Below are 19,421 nucleotides of genomic sequence, written 5' to 3' on the forward strand. Positions count from 1 at the left end.
ACTGTGAGAAACACATTTCTGTTGATTAGGAGTCACCCAGCCTGGTATTTTATTACAGCAGACAGAGCCAACCCTTGGAGACACTGCTCTTTATAGCAAGGTGGCGAAGCCCTGGTTGTTGTTGCTAAGTCATGTCTGACTATTTTTTTTTGACCCCATGGACTGTCCATGGGATTTTCCAGGCAAGAATACTGGAATGGCTTGCCAATTCCTTCTCCAGGGGATCTTCCCGACCCAAGAATGGAACCCACATTGCCTGCATTTCAGGAGGGTTTTTACTGCTGAGCCACCATGGAAGCCCAGTGGACCCTAAATAAATAGGGTCTATTAATCTAAATAAAGAAAAATATGACATTTCTAAATAAAACATGACATTTCCAGTACATGAAGGAGGGAAGAAGTTCAATATTTTTTAAATAAATTTTTTGATGTGGACCATTTTTAAAGTCTTTATTGAATTTGTCACAATATTGCTTGTTTCAGGCTTTGTTTTTTTGGCTGCAAGGCATGTAGGATCTTCGCTCCCCAACCAAGGGTTGAACCCTCAGCCCCTGCATTTGAAGGTGGATTCTTAACCACTGGACTGCCAGGGATGTCCCAAGAAGTTCAATATTTGTTCAACTAAGTTTTCTATTGAGAACCATGCTATATTCTTTATTTTTGTCAAATCCCTTAGCTCAAAATAGACATATATTGGTACATCGTTTCCTTTATTATGCATGAAAAAATTATGACTGAACTAGGGTAAATTTCTCTAAATACTTTAGCTGGACTTGAAATTGAAAACTTTAACTAACAAGATTTCTTGGGTTTCTACTATATGATTTTATTTGGGGGTTCTTGCCTGGGAGAGTCTATTTGTAGTAATTATATAATTGAATCAATTTGATTTGAAATGAATGTGGAGGACAAGCACTATTACTATTATCATTACATATGTAGAGAATACCTGATGTATTCTGAAATCTCCAATGCAAAAATCATCCTCATCAGAACTTTCCATTTCATCATCATCTGTACATCAGTTTCCCTAATACTCAGCATCATACCTATTAAGTACCTTGGATCTATACCTACCCATTTTTCTTACTTAGTACAACCAAACACATTTGCTTCACATACTGTCTGAGAGATTACATGTGTCCCCTTGACTTTTCTGCCTCAAGCCTCTTTACTTGATAAGGTAGGATTAACCTTATCATTTATCCCTTTTCCTCTGAAATGGTAACATTAGGGCTCCTTTATTAAAAAAAATAATGATAGTTCAATCTTCTAATGGAAAACTCTTTATGATAATGCCAATTTAATTCATTGGAAATCTATTTCTCTCTTTTTTAAATCTTATTTAACCTGTATAACATAACATTGTATATTCTAGACTAGTGGAATAGTAAGCAACTGGCCAAACAATGAATAGACTCAGTTTCTTCCATTGATCCCTTTACTCCTTACCTGTATTTCCAAGTTTGTCATTAAGCTTGTGCTTTCTCCTAGCTGTTCCTCTGATACCAAGGTTAAACTTGTGGATTTCTGTAGAAATTATTATAACTCACACCACAGTGATCACATCTTGCTCATTCATAGAGTGATTTGTATAACTGTCAATTTTCTTGGGCTTCCCTTGTGGCTCAGCTGGGAGAGAATCCACCCACAATGGGGGAGACCTGGGTTTGGAATATTGTGTAACATATCAAACATGGATTTTTAGGTCTAGTAGTCTAGGGTTCAAGCCCAGCCCTTTCACTTACTACTCATTCCTTGATGAACTTGGGCAATCATTTTATTCTCACTTTGGTCAGTTTCTTCATTTATTTGGTTTTAATGCTTTTCAAGATTGCAGTGAGAAATACATACACACACGTGTATATCTTGCACAGCAAATAGAAAAGAATAAATTATCATTGTATTTAGAATTATCCAATGTATTTAACTTAGGAAACAAGTCAGAATCATTTAGTTATAATTGCAAAGAAAATATGGTATCTTGTTATATTCTGCATTCAATAAATATTTGTAGCTTCACTTTCTCACTTTCTCTTTGGGCTTCCCTGGTGGCTCAGATGGTAAAGCATCTGCCTGCAATGCAGGATACCCAGGTTCTATCCCTGGGTCAGGAAGATCCCCTGGAGAAGGAAATGGCAATCCACTCCAGTACTCTTGCCTGGAAAATCCCATGAATGGAGGAGCCTGGTAGGCGACAGTCCATGGGGTCGCAAAGAGTTGGACATGACTGAGCGACTTCACTCTTTTGAGTGGTATTTGTCATTGTTCCTTTTGGATTCAGTCACATCATGAACTTATAATGAAACTTTTCCTTGGAGTGGTTGTGAGAGAGCTTATCTATCTATCTATTTACCTACCTATCTAACTATCTCTCTATCATCTTAATTTAGGCCAAAGGAAAATGGGTTGACATTTTAAAAAAATGACTATAAATAGTGGTAATGTGAATGAGTCATAAACTTTATAAATTTAATGTGTTGCTTCTTGCCCTAAAGCCCTCCAATAATGAGAATATTATTAAAAGATGACTATAAAAGAGAATGTAGATAAGAGTCCATTATTTCCCAAATGGATGTTTTTTCTTAAAGACATTTGGTTCAGAAACTGATCTTTATCAACTCAGCCCATGTGAGTGCATATAAATTTCCTAGTCCACAGAAATAAGAGGAAAAAAAGAGACAGCACTAATGCCAGCATGAGGATGAGGCTAATTCAGTTCAGTTTTTGAGTTCAGATTAGCTATTTCGGTTATTGGTCGGTGTGGTTTAGGTGATTAGCATGCTCAGAAAGAAAATACGATCACTTTTTAAAATTATGTTCTTTGCGTTGAGCTTCCTTAGACGACTGGCTGCCTTAATGCCTTAGCAACTAAAAAGTTTTTGATAAGAGGATTCAAAAGACAAAAAAAGAAATAAAAGCTGACTAGTTTATCCCAGAAATTAGTAACCAGAAATGAAACTCATACAGCATGACTTAGCTGATGAGAGCGAAGGGTAAAAAAGGCTTTTATTAGACTATCGGAAGGTAATACTTTGCTGATTGAATAACGAACATTTCAATAAGGAAACAGTGGTGGTGGTGGTTTAGTCACTAAGTCATGTCTGACTCTTGTGACCCAATGGACTGTAGCCCGCCACGCTCCTCTGCCCATGAGATTTACCAGACAGCAAGACTGGAGTGGGTTGCTTCTTCAGGGGATCTTCCAGACCCAGGGATACAACCTGTGTCTTCTGCATTGCAGGTGGAAAGGCTAACAAATTCAAATGTTTACGTAATAGATGCTATGCTATGCTATGCTATGCTAAGCTAAGTTGCTTCAGTCATGTCTGACTCTGTGCGACCCCATAGACGGCAGCCCACCAGGCTCCCCCGTCCCTGGGATTCTCCAGGCAAGAACACTGGAGTGGGTTGCCATTTCCTTCTCCAATGCATGAAAGTGAAAAGTGAAAGTGAAGTCGCTCAGTCGTGTCCGACTCTTAGCGACCCCATGGACTGCAGCCTACCAGGCTCCTCCATCCATGGGATTTTCCAGGCAAGAGTACAGGAGTGAGGTGCCATTGCATTCTCTGAATATGTAATAGATAGGCCACTGCAAATTGCAAGAATTTTTTAAATAAAGAACTCAAATTATATTTAAGTAATAAAAGTTACATTCTTTACCAAATGTTTCATTAACAGAACATCATGTTGAGTTTTTCTATTCCCAAATACAAGTTTCAAATGTCAGACTTGAAATTTTTAACTTCTCTTTCACCATAATACTTGCATGAAATTGCTTTTTAAAATTTCAGTGCAAAAGCATTGATTTTTGTATTTAGGTGGGCTTTCCCCCCATCTTGATAGCTTTTCCTTTGTTAGACTTTAAGTCTACAATTTGCAAAATCAATAAAAACACAGCTTTCCCCAAGAAAGAAAAGTCCTCCGGAGGTTTACCTGAGAGTGTCTCGGGCAAGATTCCTGTGACCTTGAACTATTTGTAAAGTGCCAGTGGTGACTTTTCCAAGCCTCACATCAAAATTGGTTTTCTGTCTCCAAGGAGGGTTAGGCGTGTAATGTCAGGAACAGCTGGGATAAAGGCAACAATTATATGTCAGCTCTGCTTTCTTTTCAAAGAGAGCATTTTCCCAGGCTGACACATTGCTGGGGAGAAAAAGGACACACACAAAAGTTTGTTTTCATTTTCAATTATTTTTGGAGATATGGAGCTTGTGACAAGCCAATAATAGTAAACAAAAATGACAAGAATTGACAGTGGTGACCATAACATGTGGACGCCACGGTGGTTACTACCCACTGGGGTTGGCCCCTTTCAATTTTATAAGTCTGGAGAAGAGGAAGGAAAGGAATCCAGAAAGCCATACCCATTTAATAAGATTTTGCTGGCTCTAAAAATACACACTCAACCATGCCTTTGAAACTCCGACCATTTAAGGAATATTGAAATAATTGCTGAGCATGAAATCACTGCAAAACAGTTTAAGATTGACTTCACCAAGCATCCCAGCCCTTTCTGAAGTCTGAGGCTGTCCATCGTTCACACATTTATAGGGACTTATTTGTGTTGTTCGAGAGCTAGTTGTAAAAAGATCGCTATAAAAGGAAACTGTTGAAACTCACCTACGACTAATTACTGTTTAATCTACACTTTATAAAATGTAAAAAAAAAAGAAAACTGCTTCATTTATTGAAGACAGTTGTGTGGGCTTGCTGGCAGAAGGAACTGCTATGTTATGTTATGAAATAATCAGAGGAAAAACCCTCTAATGCGCTTTTCATAACATTTAAAGGAGGTATTCTAATATCATAGAAACCTTGGGGGAAGGTTGCAGACAAAAAGCAACATAATTAAATTTCAGTTAAAGGCCTGCCAGAAAGGGATTAAATCAATGGTCCTGTTATTCTTGGTAGATGTTACAATGTGGGCTGAACCGACGGTGTAAACATCAGCCATGAGAAGTTGTCCTGGTTGAGGTTTCTGCTTTATCAGGATTTTCAACTATTTATTTTCAAAGCTGACTATAGATTTTTAAATGCAAGGGGTAAAAATGCTCTTGTTTTACTGATTAAAAATTCAATGACATTGTGCTGAATGCCTTTTATTTGAACATTTGTCATCTTCTATGTTGGAAAAATAAGCTGCAGGAAGAGAAGCAGGAAGTATTTCAAGTCTAACCATCCTTGGTTTGTGATTCTGGCATTTATAGTAGGCCAAATCTAGGTTTGTTTGTTTGTTTGAATTGAACATTTTCCATCTTGGCACATCTCCCAGGGTATTAATTTGACCTTTCCAAATAATTAGGGACGAATAGGTGAGCATTAAACCCAGCAAGGTGCCAGGTGGAGACCTGCATAAGTATGGGCTGATAAAAATCGTTAGCAAAGTCATAGGTTGGCAGACTGTTAGGGCAGATGGTGAAAGATCTTTCTTTTCCTTCCAGACTTTCGAAAACAAACACAAATAAACAAACACTATGAACCTGGAGGACGTTCTGCTAAGTGAAATAAGCCAGCCACAGAAGGACAGATACTCTGTGATTCCACTCATATTGACGTAGGAGATAAATAGATCCGTGGGCCAGGCAGCTGATGTTTGTCAAATGGAGCAAAACTGAAGTTTTTGTCTTCAGCCAGAGAAGAACAATGACTTTTTCCCTTCCTCTACTGATATGGAGGGAATAACTAAGAGGGGGAATTTGTTGCAACAAAAACGGAAATAAGTGAACAACCTTTGACACATGCCAGTCTTCTGGTAGCTCAGACCATAGAAAATCTTCCTTGTTTCTCCTTGTTTCATAAATAATCCAGTGCAGGAGACTTGGGTTCAATCCCTGGGTCGGGAAGATCCCCTGGAGAGGGAAATGACAACCCACTCCAGTATTCTTGCCTAGGAAATTCCATGGACAGAGGAGCCTGGCGGGCTTCAGCCCATGGGGTCGCAAAGAGTTGGACACGACTGAGCGAGTACCACTACAGAGTTAAAAAATCTCAGTTATTCTTTAGTTGTTGCTACTAACAAACATTTGTAGCTGGACTTACTTTTCACAGAGCTAATTACTCTCTGCCTCTATATAGATTAAACTCTGCACCTGCTGTGCTTCTCCTCCTTACACTCTTGTAGCATTCTGCATTTCAGAAGGAAGGCTGTGGTCCAATAACTTCAGGGACATTAGACCCACTTGCTGAGTTGCCTGATGTCAGTTGTGGCCATTTTGCAACTTTGCAAAAGGAAAAAAAAGTACAAGACCCTCAAGAGGATATAAAATCTCTCCTTATTCCTGGGAAGGGGGCACAGTTCTTGAGGCACTAGCCTGCTGCGTTTCCCTTTTGCCTGGCAAAAAGAATAAAGTTGCTCTTTTCTGTTTTCCCCAAACTCTGTTGCTATACTTCTACTTGGCATTAGTGGACAGGGAACTAAGATTTTCGCAACAATTGCTGTTGTTGCTCAGTTGCCAAGTCATGCCTGACTCTTTGCCACCCCATGGACTACAGCATGCCAGGCTTCCCTGTCCTTCACCATCTCTCTGAGTTTGCTCAAATTCCTGTCTGTTGAGTCCGTGATGTACTGGCAACAATATGAATTATCTAAAATGGTCTGCCTCTTAGGAGCAGATTGAAGAATGCTGGTAACAAGAGACTGAGAAAAGAGGGTTCTGGGGCTGGTTGCTCAGTGAGTAGAGAGTATCACTTATGCAAGATGAATGCATTCTAGGGATCTGCAGTACAACACTGTGGCTGTAATTAACAGTATTTTAAAAATTTGTTAACAATGTAACACTCATGTTAAGTGTTCTTGCCATAATGTAAAAAAAAAAAAAAAAGTGGGAAAAGAAAAGAACCGAGCCCTCCCTGGCAGTTCTGAATGAGAGAAACAGTGCCATTGTGTGGATGGCCATCAGCAATTGGGCATAAAGCCTCTAAGCAGCTTCAGTACTTTGAGTGGGTAGAAGCAGAAGGATTCAAAGGGTGCAATCATGGAAAAAGTGCTTGTGCTTATTTAGATAGAGCATTCAAAGAGAAAACTAGTGAGGAAGTTTTTCTCTGCTTGCCTAAAGCCACAGAGCTTGAAAAATTCTGCCATTTCAGCTGCAGACAGGAATTCATGGGAATTTTGAGCCAGACATTTTTCCTGAGGGCATTTACAAACCATCCCCAGCAGTGGTCACGTTTAAATATACCGGAGGAAAGGGAAGTGAACGTCCCTACACATTGCAAATGCTGGTGATGAAGTCTGCGTGTGTTCAGAATTTCACTTGGAAGTGATTTAGCCATCAAGACTGTGGAACCTTGAAGTCATATATTAGCTCTGAGCTGAGAAAAAGTCTGGACGTTAAGGAAAGAGAGGGATACTGAAGCAGACTGAAGTGGCCCAGGACCAGAACATGAAAGTGGAGGATTTGGGCACAGGCCCAAATCCCTCATCACACGTGGCTAAAGATGGTACCAACATTCTGGTGGGTATGATTGGTATTTAATGCCACACACAAAAGATAGCTATGTATTTGTACACGTGCATTGGTAAAGTCACGTGTGTGTGTGTGTGTGTGTGTGTGTATAGGGTTTCTCTAGTGACTCCTAGGGGGTGGTAAAGAATCCTTACAATGCAGGAGACATGGGTTAAATCCCTGGATCAGGAACAGCATTTAGAGAAGGAAATGGCAACCCACTCCACTATTCCTTCCTGGATAATCCCATGGACAGATGGACCTGGGCAGGCTATAGTCCATAGGGTCACAAAAGAGTTGGGCATGACTTTGTGACTAAAACAACAACAGCAAAAAATATATGTATATATAATGTGTATGTATACATACATAATACTAAGATACATACATGCATACTTAGTATTTCACATGGTTTATATTCTTACATATATACACATAAACTTATTCTTAGTTATTGGGCTTCCTTGATGACTAAGCAGTATAGAATCTGCCTGCAGATGCAGGAGACCTGGGTTCGATCCCTGGGTGGGGAAGATCCTATGGAGAAGGAAATGGCAACCCACTCCAGTTATTCTTGCCTGGGAAGTCGCATGAACAGAGAGGCTTGTATATAGACATATAAACATATTCTTAGTTGCAGGCTTTACTTTTTCCATTAATTATTTTATTTCCTTTAAAATAAAATCTTCAGATTAAATAAAGTTTCAGATATTTATGGACCATCTCCTGAATCTTATCTGTAATCACAGTTTATAGGCCAAAAGTAGTTTCCCATTAACACAGGGAAACCTAGTTCATTAGAGGTGTTACCCACAGCCATTCCCTTTAACTGGAGCCTGGGTTTCCAACTGTCTGTGAATACTGTTCTCTGTTGTTTTACTGACATTCAGAGCCCACCCAAGTCCTTGGCTCAAAGCTCTGTGACTGAACAAATGGTAATCCTCAAGGAGCAGTTCCCTTTCAGTTCAGCTCAGTCGTTCAGTCATGTCAAACTCTTTGCAACCCCATGGACTGCAGCATGCCAGGCCTCCCTGTCCATCACCAACTCCCGGAGTTTACTCAAACTCATGTCCATTGAGTCGGTGATGCCATCCAACCGTCTCATCCTCTGCATCCCCTTCTCCTCCCATCTTCAATCGTTCCCAGCATCAGGGTCTTTTCAAATGAGTCTGTTCTTTAGATCAGGTGGCCAAAGTACCGGAGCTTCAGCTTCAGCATCAGTCCTTCCAATGAGTATTCAGGACTGATTTCCTTTGGGATGGACTGCTTGGATCTCCTTGCATCCAAGGGACTCTCAAGAGTCTTCTCCAATACCATGGTTCAAAAGCATCAATTCTTCTGTGCTCAGGTTTCCTTATAATCCAAATCTCACACCCATACATGACTACTGGAAAAACCAAAGCTTTGACTAGATGGACCTTTGTTGGCAAAGTAATATCTCTCTGCTTTTTAATATGCTATCTAGGTTGGTCATAACTTTTCTTCAAAGGAGCAAGTGCCTTTTATTTCATGGCTGCAGTCAGCATCTGCATGATGTTGGCACCCCCAAAATAAAGTCCGTCATTGTTTCCACTATTTCCTGATCTATTTGCCATGAAGTGACGAGGTTATTGACATTTCTCCCGGCAGTCTTGATTCCAGCTGTGCTTCTTCCAGCCCAGCGTTTCTCATGATGTCCTCTGCACAGAAGTCAAATAAGCAGGGTGACAATATACAGCCTTGACGTACTCCTTTTCCTATTTGGAACCAGTCTGTTGTTCCATGTCCAGTTCTAACTGTTGCATTCACTTCATCTAAATTAAGTAAAGCCTCAAGAAATATGGGGAATGTTAGAAAATGACATTAGCTCCAGACTTTTCTTTTTTCTTTTCAGAGTAGAAAACAAAAGGTGTGAGTATGTATGCTCAAAAAAAAAAAAAAAAAGGAATATGAGTTTAGGTGAGTTATTAAGGCCACTGACCAAATTCCCTAAGAAGTGGAATTTGAGATATGACAAGGAAGAGGCTTAAAATAATTTAATTTACATATTGTGAAACAGTACAGTTTCAGACATATTTGTCACATGAATGTGGCCACACGAACAAAGACCTGAGTTCGTATCTCAATCCCGCTCAGGTTTACAAATAATTTATGCCAGCATGCAAGTTTCACATTTTTGTGGAATCAGAAAATAATTATCTAAATAATCAGCTAAACTGTTTTCCGTACTTGCTGCGTGCCGACTACTATCTTGAGTGTTTTACGTGCATTATCTCTTTTGTCTTCACAAGGACCACTGAAGATGAAGCTGAAGAGGCTACACAAATTGTCACAAAGCTACCAAAGGTAGTGCTAGGACTAAGCATAGTGTCAGGAGAAAGGTATTGTCAGGACTAAGTCTCTCTGACTCCAGGTCTGGGCTGTTAAAGGCTCTATTATTTGCTCTTTTTTTGTACAATACTGCCACAAGATTTCAAGAAGGGACACTAAATAAGTTTTGCAAATATTGGGTATGATGCTTCTGAGATTTCCATGATAATGAATAATATTAAAACCATCCTTACAGGGTTTCTTATTCAATTGGGGTGAAAATAAAGTTATCTTGGGGCTTCCCTGATGGCTCAGATGGCAAAGAATTTGCCTGTAATGAAGTAGATGAGGGTTTGATTCTGGGGTCAGGAAGATCCTGTGGAGAAGGGAATGGCAGCCCACTCCAATATTCTTGCCTAATCTCAAAAATGAATTATCTCTGATTTTTTCCAAGGCAAATCATTCAATATCACAGTAATCCAAGTCTATGCCCCAACCAATAATGCTGAAGATGCTGAAGTTTAAGGTTCTATGAAGACCTACAAGACTTTCTAGAACTCATACTCAAAAAAAGATGTCCTTTTCATTATAGGGGACAGGAATACAGAAGTAAGAAGTCAAGAGATACTTGAAGTAACAGGAAAATTTGGTCTTGTGTACAAAACAAAGCAGGGCAAAAGCTAATAGAGTTTTGCCAAGAGAACCCACTGGTCATAGCAAATTCCCTATTCCAACAACACAAGAGAAGACTGTACACATGAATATCAGCAGATGGTCAATACTGAAATAAGATTGATTATATTCTCTGCAGCCAAAGATGGAGAAGCTCTACACAGTCAACAGAAACAAGACTGGGAGCTCACTGTGGTTCAGATCATGAACTCCTTATTGCCAAATTCAGACTTATATTGAAGAAAGTAGGGAAAACCACTAGACCATTCAGATATGACCTAAATCAAACCCCTAATGATTATACACTGGGAGTGACAAATAGATTCAAGGGATTAGATCCGATAGACAGAGTGCCTGAACAACTATGGCGGAGGTTTGTGACACTGTACAGGAGGCAGTGATCAAGACCATCCCCAAGAAAAAGAAATGCAGAAAGGCAAAATGGCTGTCTGAGGAAGCCTTACAAATAGCTAAGAAAAGAAAAGACACAAAAGGCAAAGGAGAAGAGGAAAGATATACGCAGTTGAATGCAGAGTTCCAACAAATAGCAAGAAGAGATAAGAAAGCGTTCCTCAGTGATCAGTGTAAAGAAATTGAGGAAAACAATAGAATGGGAAAGATTAGAGATCTCTTCAAGAAAATTAGATTACCAAGGGAACATTTCATGCAAAGATGGGCTCAGTAAAGGACAGAAATGGTAGGGACCTAACAGAAGCAGAAAATATTAAGAAGAGGTGGCAAGAATAAACAAAGAAAGAAAGAAAGTGCAGTTGCTCAGTCGTGACCATCTCTTTGTGACTCCATGGACTGTACCTACCAGCCTCCTCCATCCATGGGATTTTTCAGGCAAGAATACTGGAGTGGGTTGCCATTTTCTTCTCCAGGGGATCTTCCCAACTCAGGAATCGAACCTGAGTCTCCTGCATTTCAGGCAGACGCTTTACCATCTGAGCCACTAGGGAAGCCCCAGGGAAGAATAAACAGAAGGACTATATAAAAAAAAGATCTTCATGGCCTAGATAACCAGGATGGTATGATCACTCACCTAGAACCAGACATCTTGGAGTGCGAAGTCAAGTGGGTCCTAGGAAGCATCACTATGAACAAAGCTAGTGGAGGTGATGGAATTCCAGTGGAGCTATTTAAAATCCTAAAAGATGATGCTATGAAAGTGCTGTACTCAATATGACAGCAAGCCTGGAAAAGTTGGCAGTGGCCACAGGACTGGAAAAGTTCAGTTTTCATTCCAATCCCAAAGAAAGGCAATGCCTAAGAATGTTCAAACTACCACACAATTGCACTCATCTCACACACTAGCAAAGTAATACTCAAAAATTCTCCAAGCCAGGCTTCAACGGTATGTGAACTATGAATGTCCTGATGCTCAAGCTGAATTTAGATAAAACAGAGGAATCAGAGATCAAATTGCCAATATCCACTGGATCATCGAAAAAGCAAGAAAGTTCCAGAAAAAACATCTACTCCTCTTTTATTGACTATAAAGCCATTGACTGTGTGGATAACAACAAACTGTGGAAAATTCTTCAAGAGTTGGGAATACCAGACCACCTGACTTGTCTCTTGAGGAACCTGTATGCAGGTCAAGAAGCAACAGTTAGAACTGGACATGAAACAACAGACTGGTTCCAAATCAGGAAAAGAGTACATCAAGGCTGTATATTGTCACCATGCTTATTTAGCTTATATGCAGAGTACATCATGAGAAATTCTGGACTGGATGAAGCATAAGCTGGAATCAAGATTGCTGAGAGAAATACCAATAACCTCAGATATGCAGATGACACCACCCTTATGGCAGAAAGTGAAGAGGAACTAAAAAGCCTCTTCATGAAAGTAAAAGAGGAACATGAAAAAGTTGGCTTAAGATACAACATTCAGAAAACTAAGATCATGGCATCTAGTCCAATCACTTCATGGCAAATAGATGGGGAAACAATGTAAACAGTGACAGAATTTATCTTCTTGGGCTCCAAAATCACTGCAGATTGTGACTGCAGTGAAATAAAAAGACACTTGCTCCTTGGAAGGAAAGCTATGACCAACCTAGACAACATATTAAAAAGCACAGACATTACTTTGCCAACAAAGGTCCCTCTCGTCAAAGCTATTGTTTTTCCACTGGTCATGTATGGATGTGAGAGTTGGACTATAGAGAAACCTGAGTGCTGAAGAATTGATGCTTTTGAACTGTGGTGTTGGAGAAGACTCTTGAGAGTCCCTTGGCCTGCAAGGAGATTCAACCAGTCCATCCTAAAGGAAATCAGTCCTGAATATTCACTGGAAAGACTGATCCTGAAGCTGATACTCCAATACTTTGGCCACCTGATGTGAAAAACTGACTCACTAGAAAAGACCCAGATGCTGGGCAAGATTGAAGGCAGGAGAAGAACAGGACGACAGAGGATGAGATGGTTGGATGCCACCACTGACTCAATGGACATGAGTTTGAGTACACTCTGGGAGTTGGTGATGGACAGGGAGGCCTGGTGTACTGTAGTCCATGTGGTCACAGAGAGTCGGACATGACTGAGCGACTGAACTGAACTGAACTGATGCATATATGAGGAAACATGATTCTATACAAACTTCTGTCCATCCATCCACTTTTGAAAAATTCTGTTAGCCCAGCTTTCAGTTCCTTTGGCTGTCTTATAGTTTTACTTTATTTCTCTTTCTCCAATTAGAAAAATCCATAGATTCCTGTAAATATTTTCAGTTATCATTGTCATCTTCTCTGTGTTATGAATGAGTGCTGCAGACATCTGTTAACATTTTTTTGTTTCCGTTTCTTTTTGTTTTTCTTGTAGCTTATTTGTGTAGGGTCTGTATTGATTACTTTTCATTGCACATCTCTCAACATTAAGAGGTAATTTCCACCCTCCTCACCCCTAGAGAGTGACTTGCAAGTGATTTGTTTGGGGAGTTGTCTGGACTTGTTTGAAGCTAATTGGAGTTTTGAGTGCTATTGTTTGTTTGTTTTCTTAGATATACTTTTTGTCTGAATTTGATAGTGCTTTTCTTCTTCCTAATTAAATAAGATAAACAGCTCATTGTGAAAAACCACAGTTTTGAAACTCTCTTCTTATCCATTGTCATGGAGACAGTACAGGTTCTGTAAAACTGACTTTTCCCCCCACAAATCCTCATTTACTTCTGCTTCCTTTGTGTCTCAGAACCAGTCACCTCAGTGGAAACCTAGTATTTTGCAAAGTGTCTGCATCTCAACTTGTGAGAGTTGTGCTTGCTCTTTGCTCGGGGGCCATCAGAAGGGAGTCTTCTCCACTGGTGTATCAGCTCAACTTTTTCCTGTGTGCTCACTTCATCCGGGTCTTTCCTGGCAGCCACTCCATCTGTTTTGTTGTCTGGCTTCCCAGCTGCCTCCTTGTTTTGTTGAAAATGCATTTTTCTTTGCTATTTTTTCAATGACCTCTAACATGAGATAGCAGAAAACTGGATATGAACCTTCATGTTCAAACCGAAAACAGTTCCTTCTAATTCCTTAACAAATTTGCCAAGTAACTTATTATATTCTTGTGTTTTAGAACAAGATTTAGCAACATACCTTAAACTTAATTGCATGGAGTACTTTGTGGAAGCAGTCTATTGGATGAATGAGTCTATGTGAATATCATTTTAATATCTTCATATGTTTATTCCATATGTTATCACAAAGTAACAGGATGATATGAATGTTGCTGCAAACTTCGAGGGTGACATTTCTGTAGTGCTGTATAGTAATAGGCCAGGTGTTTTGATACAGTCAATAAAATACTCAGACATGAAACCTACTCAAGATATTCTTCAACATATAATAAGCCAGAAAAAATATCACAAGTTTTAAAATGAGCCACTGTGAGAATCAGTGTCTCTATCTTTAATCATGAAGTGGTTAGCCTGAAGCCATTCTTAGTTTTTTCCTTTGTTTCTCTCTTTTGCTCAAACAATCCCCTTGTTGCCCACCCCTGAGTGCCCTCTCTGCCCAAACCTAGGCTGGCTTCCCTCTTGTGAGGATGGGTGAGCGCGAATGGCCTCCTCTCATCCTGTGCTTGGACTCATTGCTTCCAGAGGGCCCACACTGAAGGTCCTGTACCCACCCCCGAGGACCAGTCAGCTGCCCCGTGTCTTTTGAAGTGGGTAGCAGATTTTATTGCTTTAATTAAACTTGTTGTACGTTTTGTTTTTCTACTCCACTGACGCCATGGCCTCTGGCCTTGATGCGTCTTCCATTCATAGTACGGCTCCTAGCATCACTTTTGCTGCCCCCTGGACCACCAACACTGGAAGGAGAACTCCAATCACGCAGGTCTAACTGTTGGACATTAATGCTGCAGCCTCCTGAAAATCGACTATTTCCAAAGGATGTAAAACGAATTCTCCGTTGGTTTGTCCTAGAGGCTCCTGAGGCTTTTCTTAATTAAGCCTAAATGGTTTCCAGAAAGTGGCTGTGTCTTAGACCAGTTCTTTTCTTATATTGATTTTCTGACTTCCTGGGTGACCCTCCCTGTCTTTAATACAGGGCAAACCTTCTTCCTGGATGGCCAGCAGAAACTCAGCCCTTGTTATACAGCACAGTCAGCTACTCCACCCTGTCCATGCAGAAACAGTTTAATAGCTCTCGTTGATATTCCTGTCTGAGTGGTGGAAAGATAGTAACTGGAATCTTGAGCTCTTGAGTTGTTTTCCACATGTTCAAACTGCTACAGGTTTAAAGGGAGATATGTAGAAAAGGATGCTTCCAATTAAATTCACAGTCTCTTTAAACACCAGAGGGCTTGTCCCCAAACTTCTCCAGTGGACTTCTGACCTTAGCACATGGGGCTGAAGCAAGTAGAGGAAGGAAGGACTTTATGTGCCCCTAATTGGACCCTTTTTTCAAATTCTTCATCCTAATTTTAGCCATTAATATCTTCGTTCAGAGAGAGTGAGAGAGATGAAGCTAGGATATTCATCGCATTTTGACATGAGTTGTCTTAGTCACTAAGTGACAACCGAGTCTTTGCAACCCCATGGACTATAGCCTGCCAGGTTCCTCTGTCCATGGGATTTCCCAGGCAAGAATACTGGAGTGGGCCACCATTTCCTACTCCTGGGGATCTTCCCAACCCAAGGAGTGAGGCTGCATCTCCTGGAAGTCTCCTGCATTGGCAGGCAGATTCTTTACCACTGAGCCACCAGGAAAGCCCATTTGACATGCGTGTCTCGCTTTAATGCTCAGGACCGGAATAGGTGTGTGGGTTTGGTAGGGAGTGACTCATGTGCTTCTTTTCCATACGTGGACGGGAATGTGGGGATGTGGAACCCTCTCAAGATTGAATATAACTTTAATTCTGATGCCCAGGAAAACGTTTTCCTGCCTTCTAAGAGCAACGTTACCTTTTGTTCTGCAAAGCCAATATACTCAAAAAGCTCACTCACAGACTTATTTTTCTTTTTAATTCAATTTTCACTGGAGTCTAGTTGGTTTACAATGTTGTGTTAGTTTCTGCTGTACAGCAAAGTGAATCATTTATACATATATCTACTCTTTTTTATATTCTATTCCCACATAGGTCATTGCAGAGTATTGAAGGGAGTTCCCTGTGCTATACAGCAGGTTCTTATTGCAATTTTTTGTCATGGTGGTTAGAATGTGCTACTAACAATAAGCTATGTCAGCTGTCTGCTCCCGGTTCTCTCATCAGATAAAACTGACATAGCATTTTTTGCCCAGAAACCCTGTCCAGCTAGATAGAGTTGATAGTGTCCCACTAAACCCAGCATTTCAATGGAAGATGTGATTAGAGTTGTATGGTGGAGTCAATAATGTTTTAATAAACTCTAAGGGACATATGGAATTTCCATGACAAAAGCGTTCAGAACACAGATGCTCAAACCTGTCTGTTTGAAAGTCACAGACAGGGCTAAGGTAAGAAAAACAAATGATACAGGAAGGGATCTTTACATAGGACTCTGGTTGAAGGCACCCTGGGCACAGGAGACCAAGCATTGAATCCAGTCAGTTGTTTATGATTTGAGTTCTTTTATTAAGATTGATTTATTTATTTTTGGCTGCTCTGGCTCTTCATTGCCACACATAGGCTTTTGGGAACTACTCTGTAGTTTGTGGTGGGATGCAGCCTTCAGCGCTGGGCACACAGGATTAGGTGCTCTGTGGCATCTGGAATCTTACCGGAACCATGTCCCTTGCATTGGCAGGTGATTCTTAACCAATTCTTAACTTTCCTGCCAGGGAAGTCTGATTTGAGGTCTTTTGAAAGTCCTTTCTGGGCTTCTTTCTTCTTATGCATAGCATGAGGGTAGTAATTCTTAGCCCATGGAATTGGTGTAATGGCCAACCAAAATAATATACCTATTACCCAGGGGCAACTCTATGATTGGATGAAGACGATGATGTGAGAGCTTATACCCTGTGCCCATACTCTGCACTCAGTAAATGTTTGTAACACAATCACTATAAATTACACAAGATATACCCTCATAATATTTAAAGATCTTCACTTTACAATCATGGAGTCACCATATGCAGGAAGGAGGGTCAGAGGCACAGGTTAATTGTTTATTGTGTTTATATGTGTGTGTGAAAGACAGAACTTTATTGCCAGATTCCTCAAATCCTTTGGAGTGAATAATTATAATATGTAAGAAAAAAATGGACCACACAGGTTACTGAAAGGCAATCTTCTTGGTTGTCCCATAAGATACTATATTTTCCATATCTTCAATAGCACAGAAGTTTCAGAAACCTGCTAACCAAATTAAGTTAATACATAAGGCACTGATTGAATACTATCCGCTGCTCAGGGATTCCTAAGTCTCTTTTTGCAAATGAAAAAGAGCCCCTAAAAAGATTATCCCCTCTATTTCTCCAGAAACACATTCACTGATGCTAATAAAAGTCAATCTTCTTTCCTCAGAATATTTCTACAAAAGAAGAGTCTACTTGTCCTGGAAAGAATCTAAACCAGCTTTTCCCTGACTTGGTTCCTTAGACCACTAGTCACTGAGAATTTAATAAACATACATACAAAAATCAAACTGTGGCAATGTAGGAAATGTTAGGTTTTAAAATTAGACGGGACATCTCAGACTCTCAAAAATGTTAGTTTGCATTGGGATAGACGCAGTGTCATTTCATAAAATCTATTTGAATGAGAGGAGATTTCAGCCACGGTAGGCTTAACATCTTATTTTTCACCAAGTATTTTAAGTAAACATGGATCACAACAAACTGTGTGGAAAATTCTTAAAGAGATGGAAATACCAGAACATCTTACCTCCCTCCTGGGAAACCTGTATGCAGGTCAAGAAGTAGCAGTTAGAACCGCATTTGGAAAAACAGACTGATTCCAAATTGGGAAAGGAGTACATCAAGGCTGCATATTGTCATCCTGCTTATTTAACATATAAGCATATTAAATCATGTGAAATGCCAGGCTGGATGAAGCACAATCTGGAATCAAGATTGCTGGGGAGAAATATCAATAACCTCAGATATGCAGATGACACACCCTATGGCAGAAAGCAAAGAACTGAAGAGCCTCTTGATGAAAGTGAAAGAGGAGAGTGAAAAAGCTGGCTTAAAACTCAACATTCAAAAAATGAAGATCATGGCATCTGGTGCCATCACTTCATGGAAAATAGATGGGGAAACAATGAAAACAGTGAGAGACTTTATTTTCTTGTGCTCCAGAATCACTGCAGATGGTGACTGCAGCCATGAAATCAAAAGACACTTGCTCCTTGGAAGAAAAGCTTGATCTTTTTGGAGTCCAGGGGACTTTCAAGAGTCTTCTTCAAACACCACAGTTCCAAAGTGTCAATGCTTTGATGCTCAGTTTTCTTTATAGTTCAACTCTCACATCCATACATGACTACTGGAAAAACCATAGCTTTGACTAGATGGACCTTTGTTGACAAAGTAATATCTCTGTTTTTAATATGCTGTGTAGATTAAACAGAGATATTACTTTGCCAATAAAGGTCTGTCTAGTCAAAGCTATGGTTTTTCCATAGTCCATGCATTCCATCCAGTCATGTATGGATGTAAGAGTTGGACCATTAAAAAAAAAAACAAAAAAAACTGAGCATCGAAGAATTGATGCTTTTGAACTGTGGTGTTGGAGAAGACTCTTGACAGTCCATTGGACTGCAGGGAGATCCAACCAGTCAATCCTAAAGAAAATCAATCCTGAATATTCATTGGAAGGACTGGTGCTGAAGCTGAAGCTTCAATACTTTGGCCACTTGATGCAAAGAACTGACTCATTGGGAAAGACCCTGATGCTGGGAAAGATTGAGGGTGGGAGGAGAAGGGGATGACAGAGGATGAGATGGTTGGATGGCATCACCGACTCGACAGACATGAACCTGAGCATGCTCCGAGAGTTGGTGATGGACTTGGAAGCCTGGCCTGCTGTAGTCCATGGGGTCGCAAAGAGTCGGACACGACTGAGAGCCTGAACTGAACTGGGAACTGACCAGTGTCCTTTGTTTACAATCAGAGGCAGCACAGCAGAGGGATTAATGGCCCAGATCTTTCTGACGGGGAGGATGAAAGCCAAAGGAGATAACATTTACAAAGAAAGAACAACACTGCCTGGCACACAATACATGCTATGCTAGCTGTGTTGCTGTTGTTTAGTTGCTTAGTCGTGTCTGACTCTTTGTGACCCCATGGACTGTAGCCTCCCAGTCTCCTCTGTCCATGGGATTTCCCAGGTAAGAATACTGGAGGGGGCTGTCATCTCCTTTTCCAGGGGATCTTCCTGACCCAGGGATCCAATCGATGTCTCCTGCATTGCGCGTTGATTCTTTAGCACTGAGCCACCAGAGAAGTCCCATGTTGGGTATAGTCATACATGTTAAAGAGAAATTACATGAAGAAAAGCTTGTGTAATATAGTTTTTAGCGTCATTTTCCCCTTTCATTGTGCTTGTGAGGCATACTCAGACCTTTTTCCTGAGAGTTTTAGAACAGCCCATTTCATTACATCTC

The 19,421-nt window shown here is 40.3% G+C and overlaps 1 non-coding gene across 1 annotated transcript; it reads right to left on the reverse strand.

Annotated features, from left to right (window-relative positions):
• Window positions 1–11,296: 11,296 nt before the first annotated feature.
• On the reverse strand, window positions 11,297–11,368 carry TRNAF-GAA (transfer RNA phenylalanine (anticodon GAA)). The gene has a single exon. It is a non-coding gene; the product is annotated as a tRNA-Phe (tRNA).
• Window positions 11,369–19,421: the final 8,053 nt, after the last annotated feature.

The sequence above is a fragment of the Bos javanicus genome, chromosome 12 (genome assembly GCF_032452875.1).
Source record: "Bos javanicus breed banteng chromosome 12, ARS-OSU_banteng_1.0, whole genome shotgun sequence".
Classification (NCBI taxonomy): domain Eukaryota; kingdom Metazoa; phylum Chordata; class Mammalia; order Artiodactyla; family Bovidae; genus Bos; species Bos javanicus.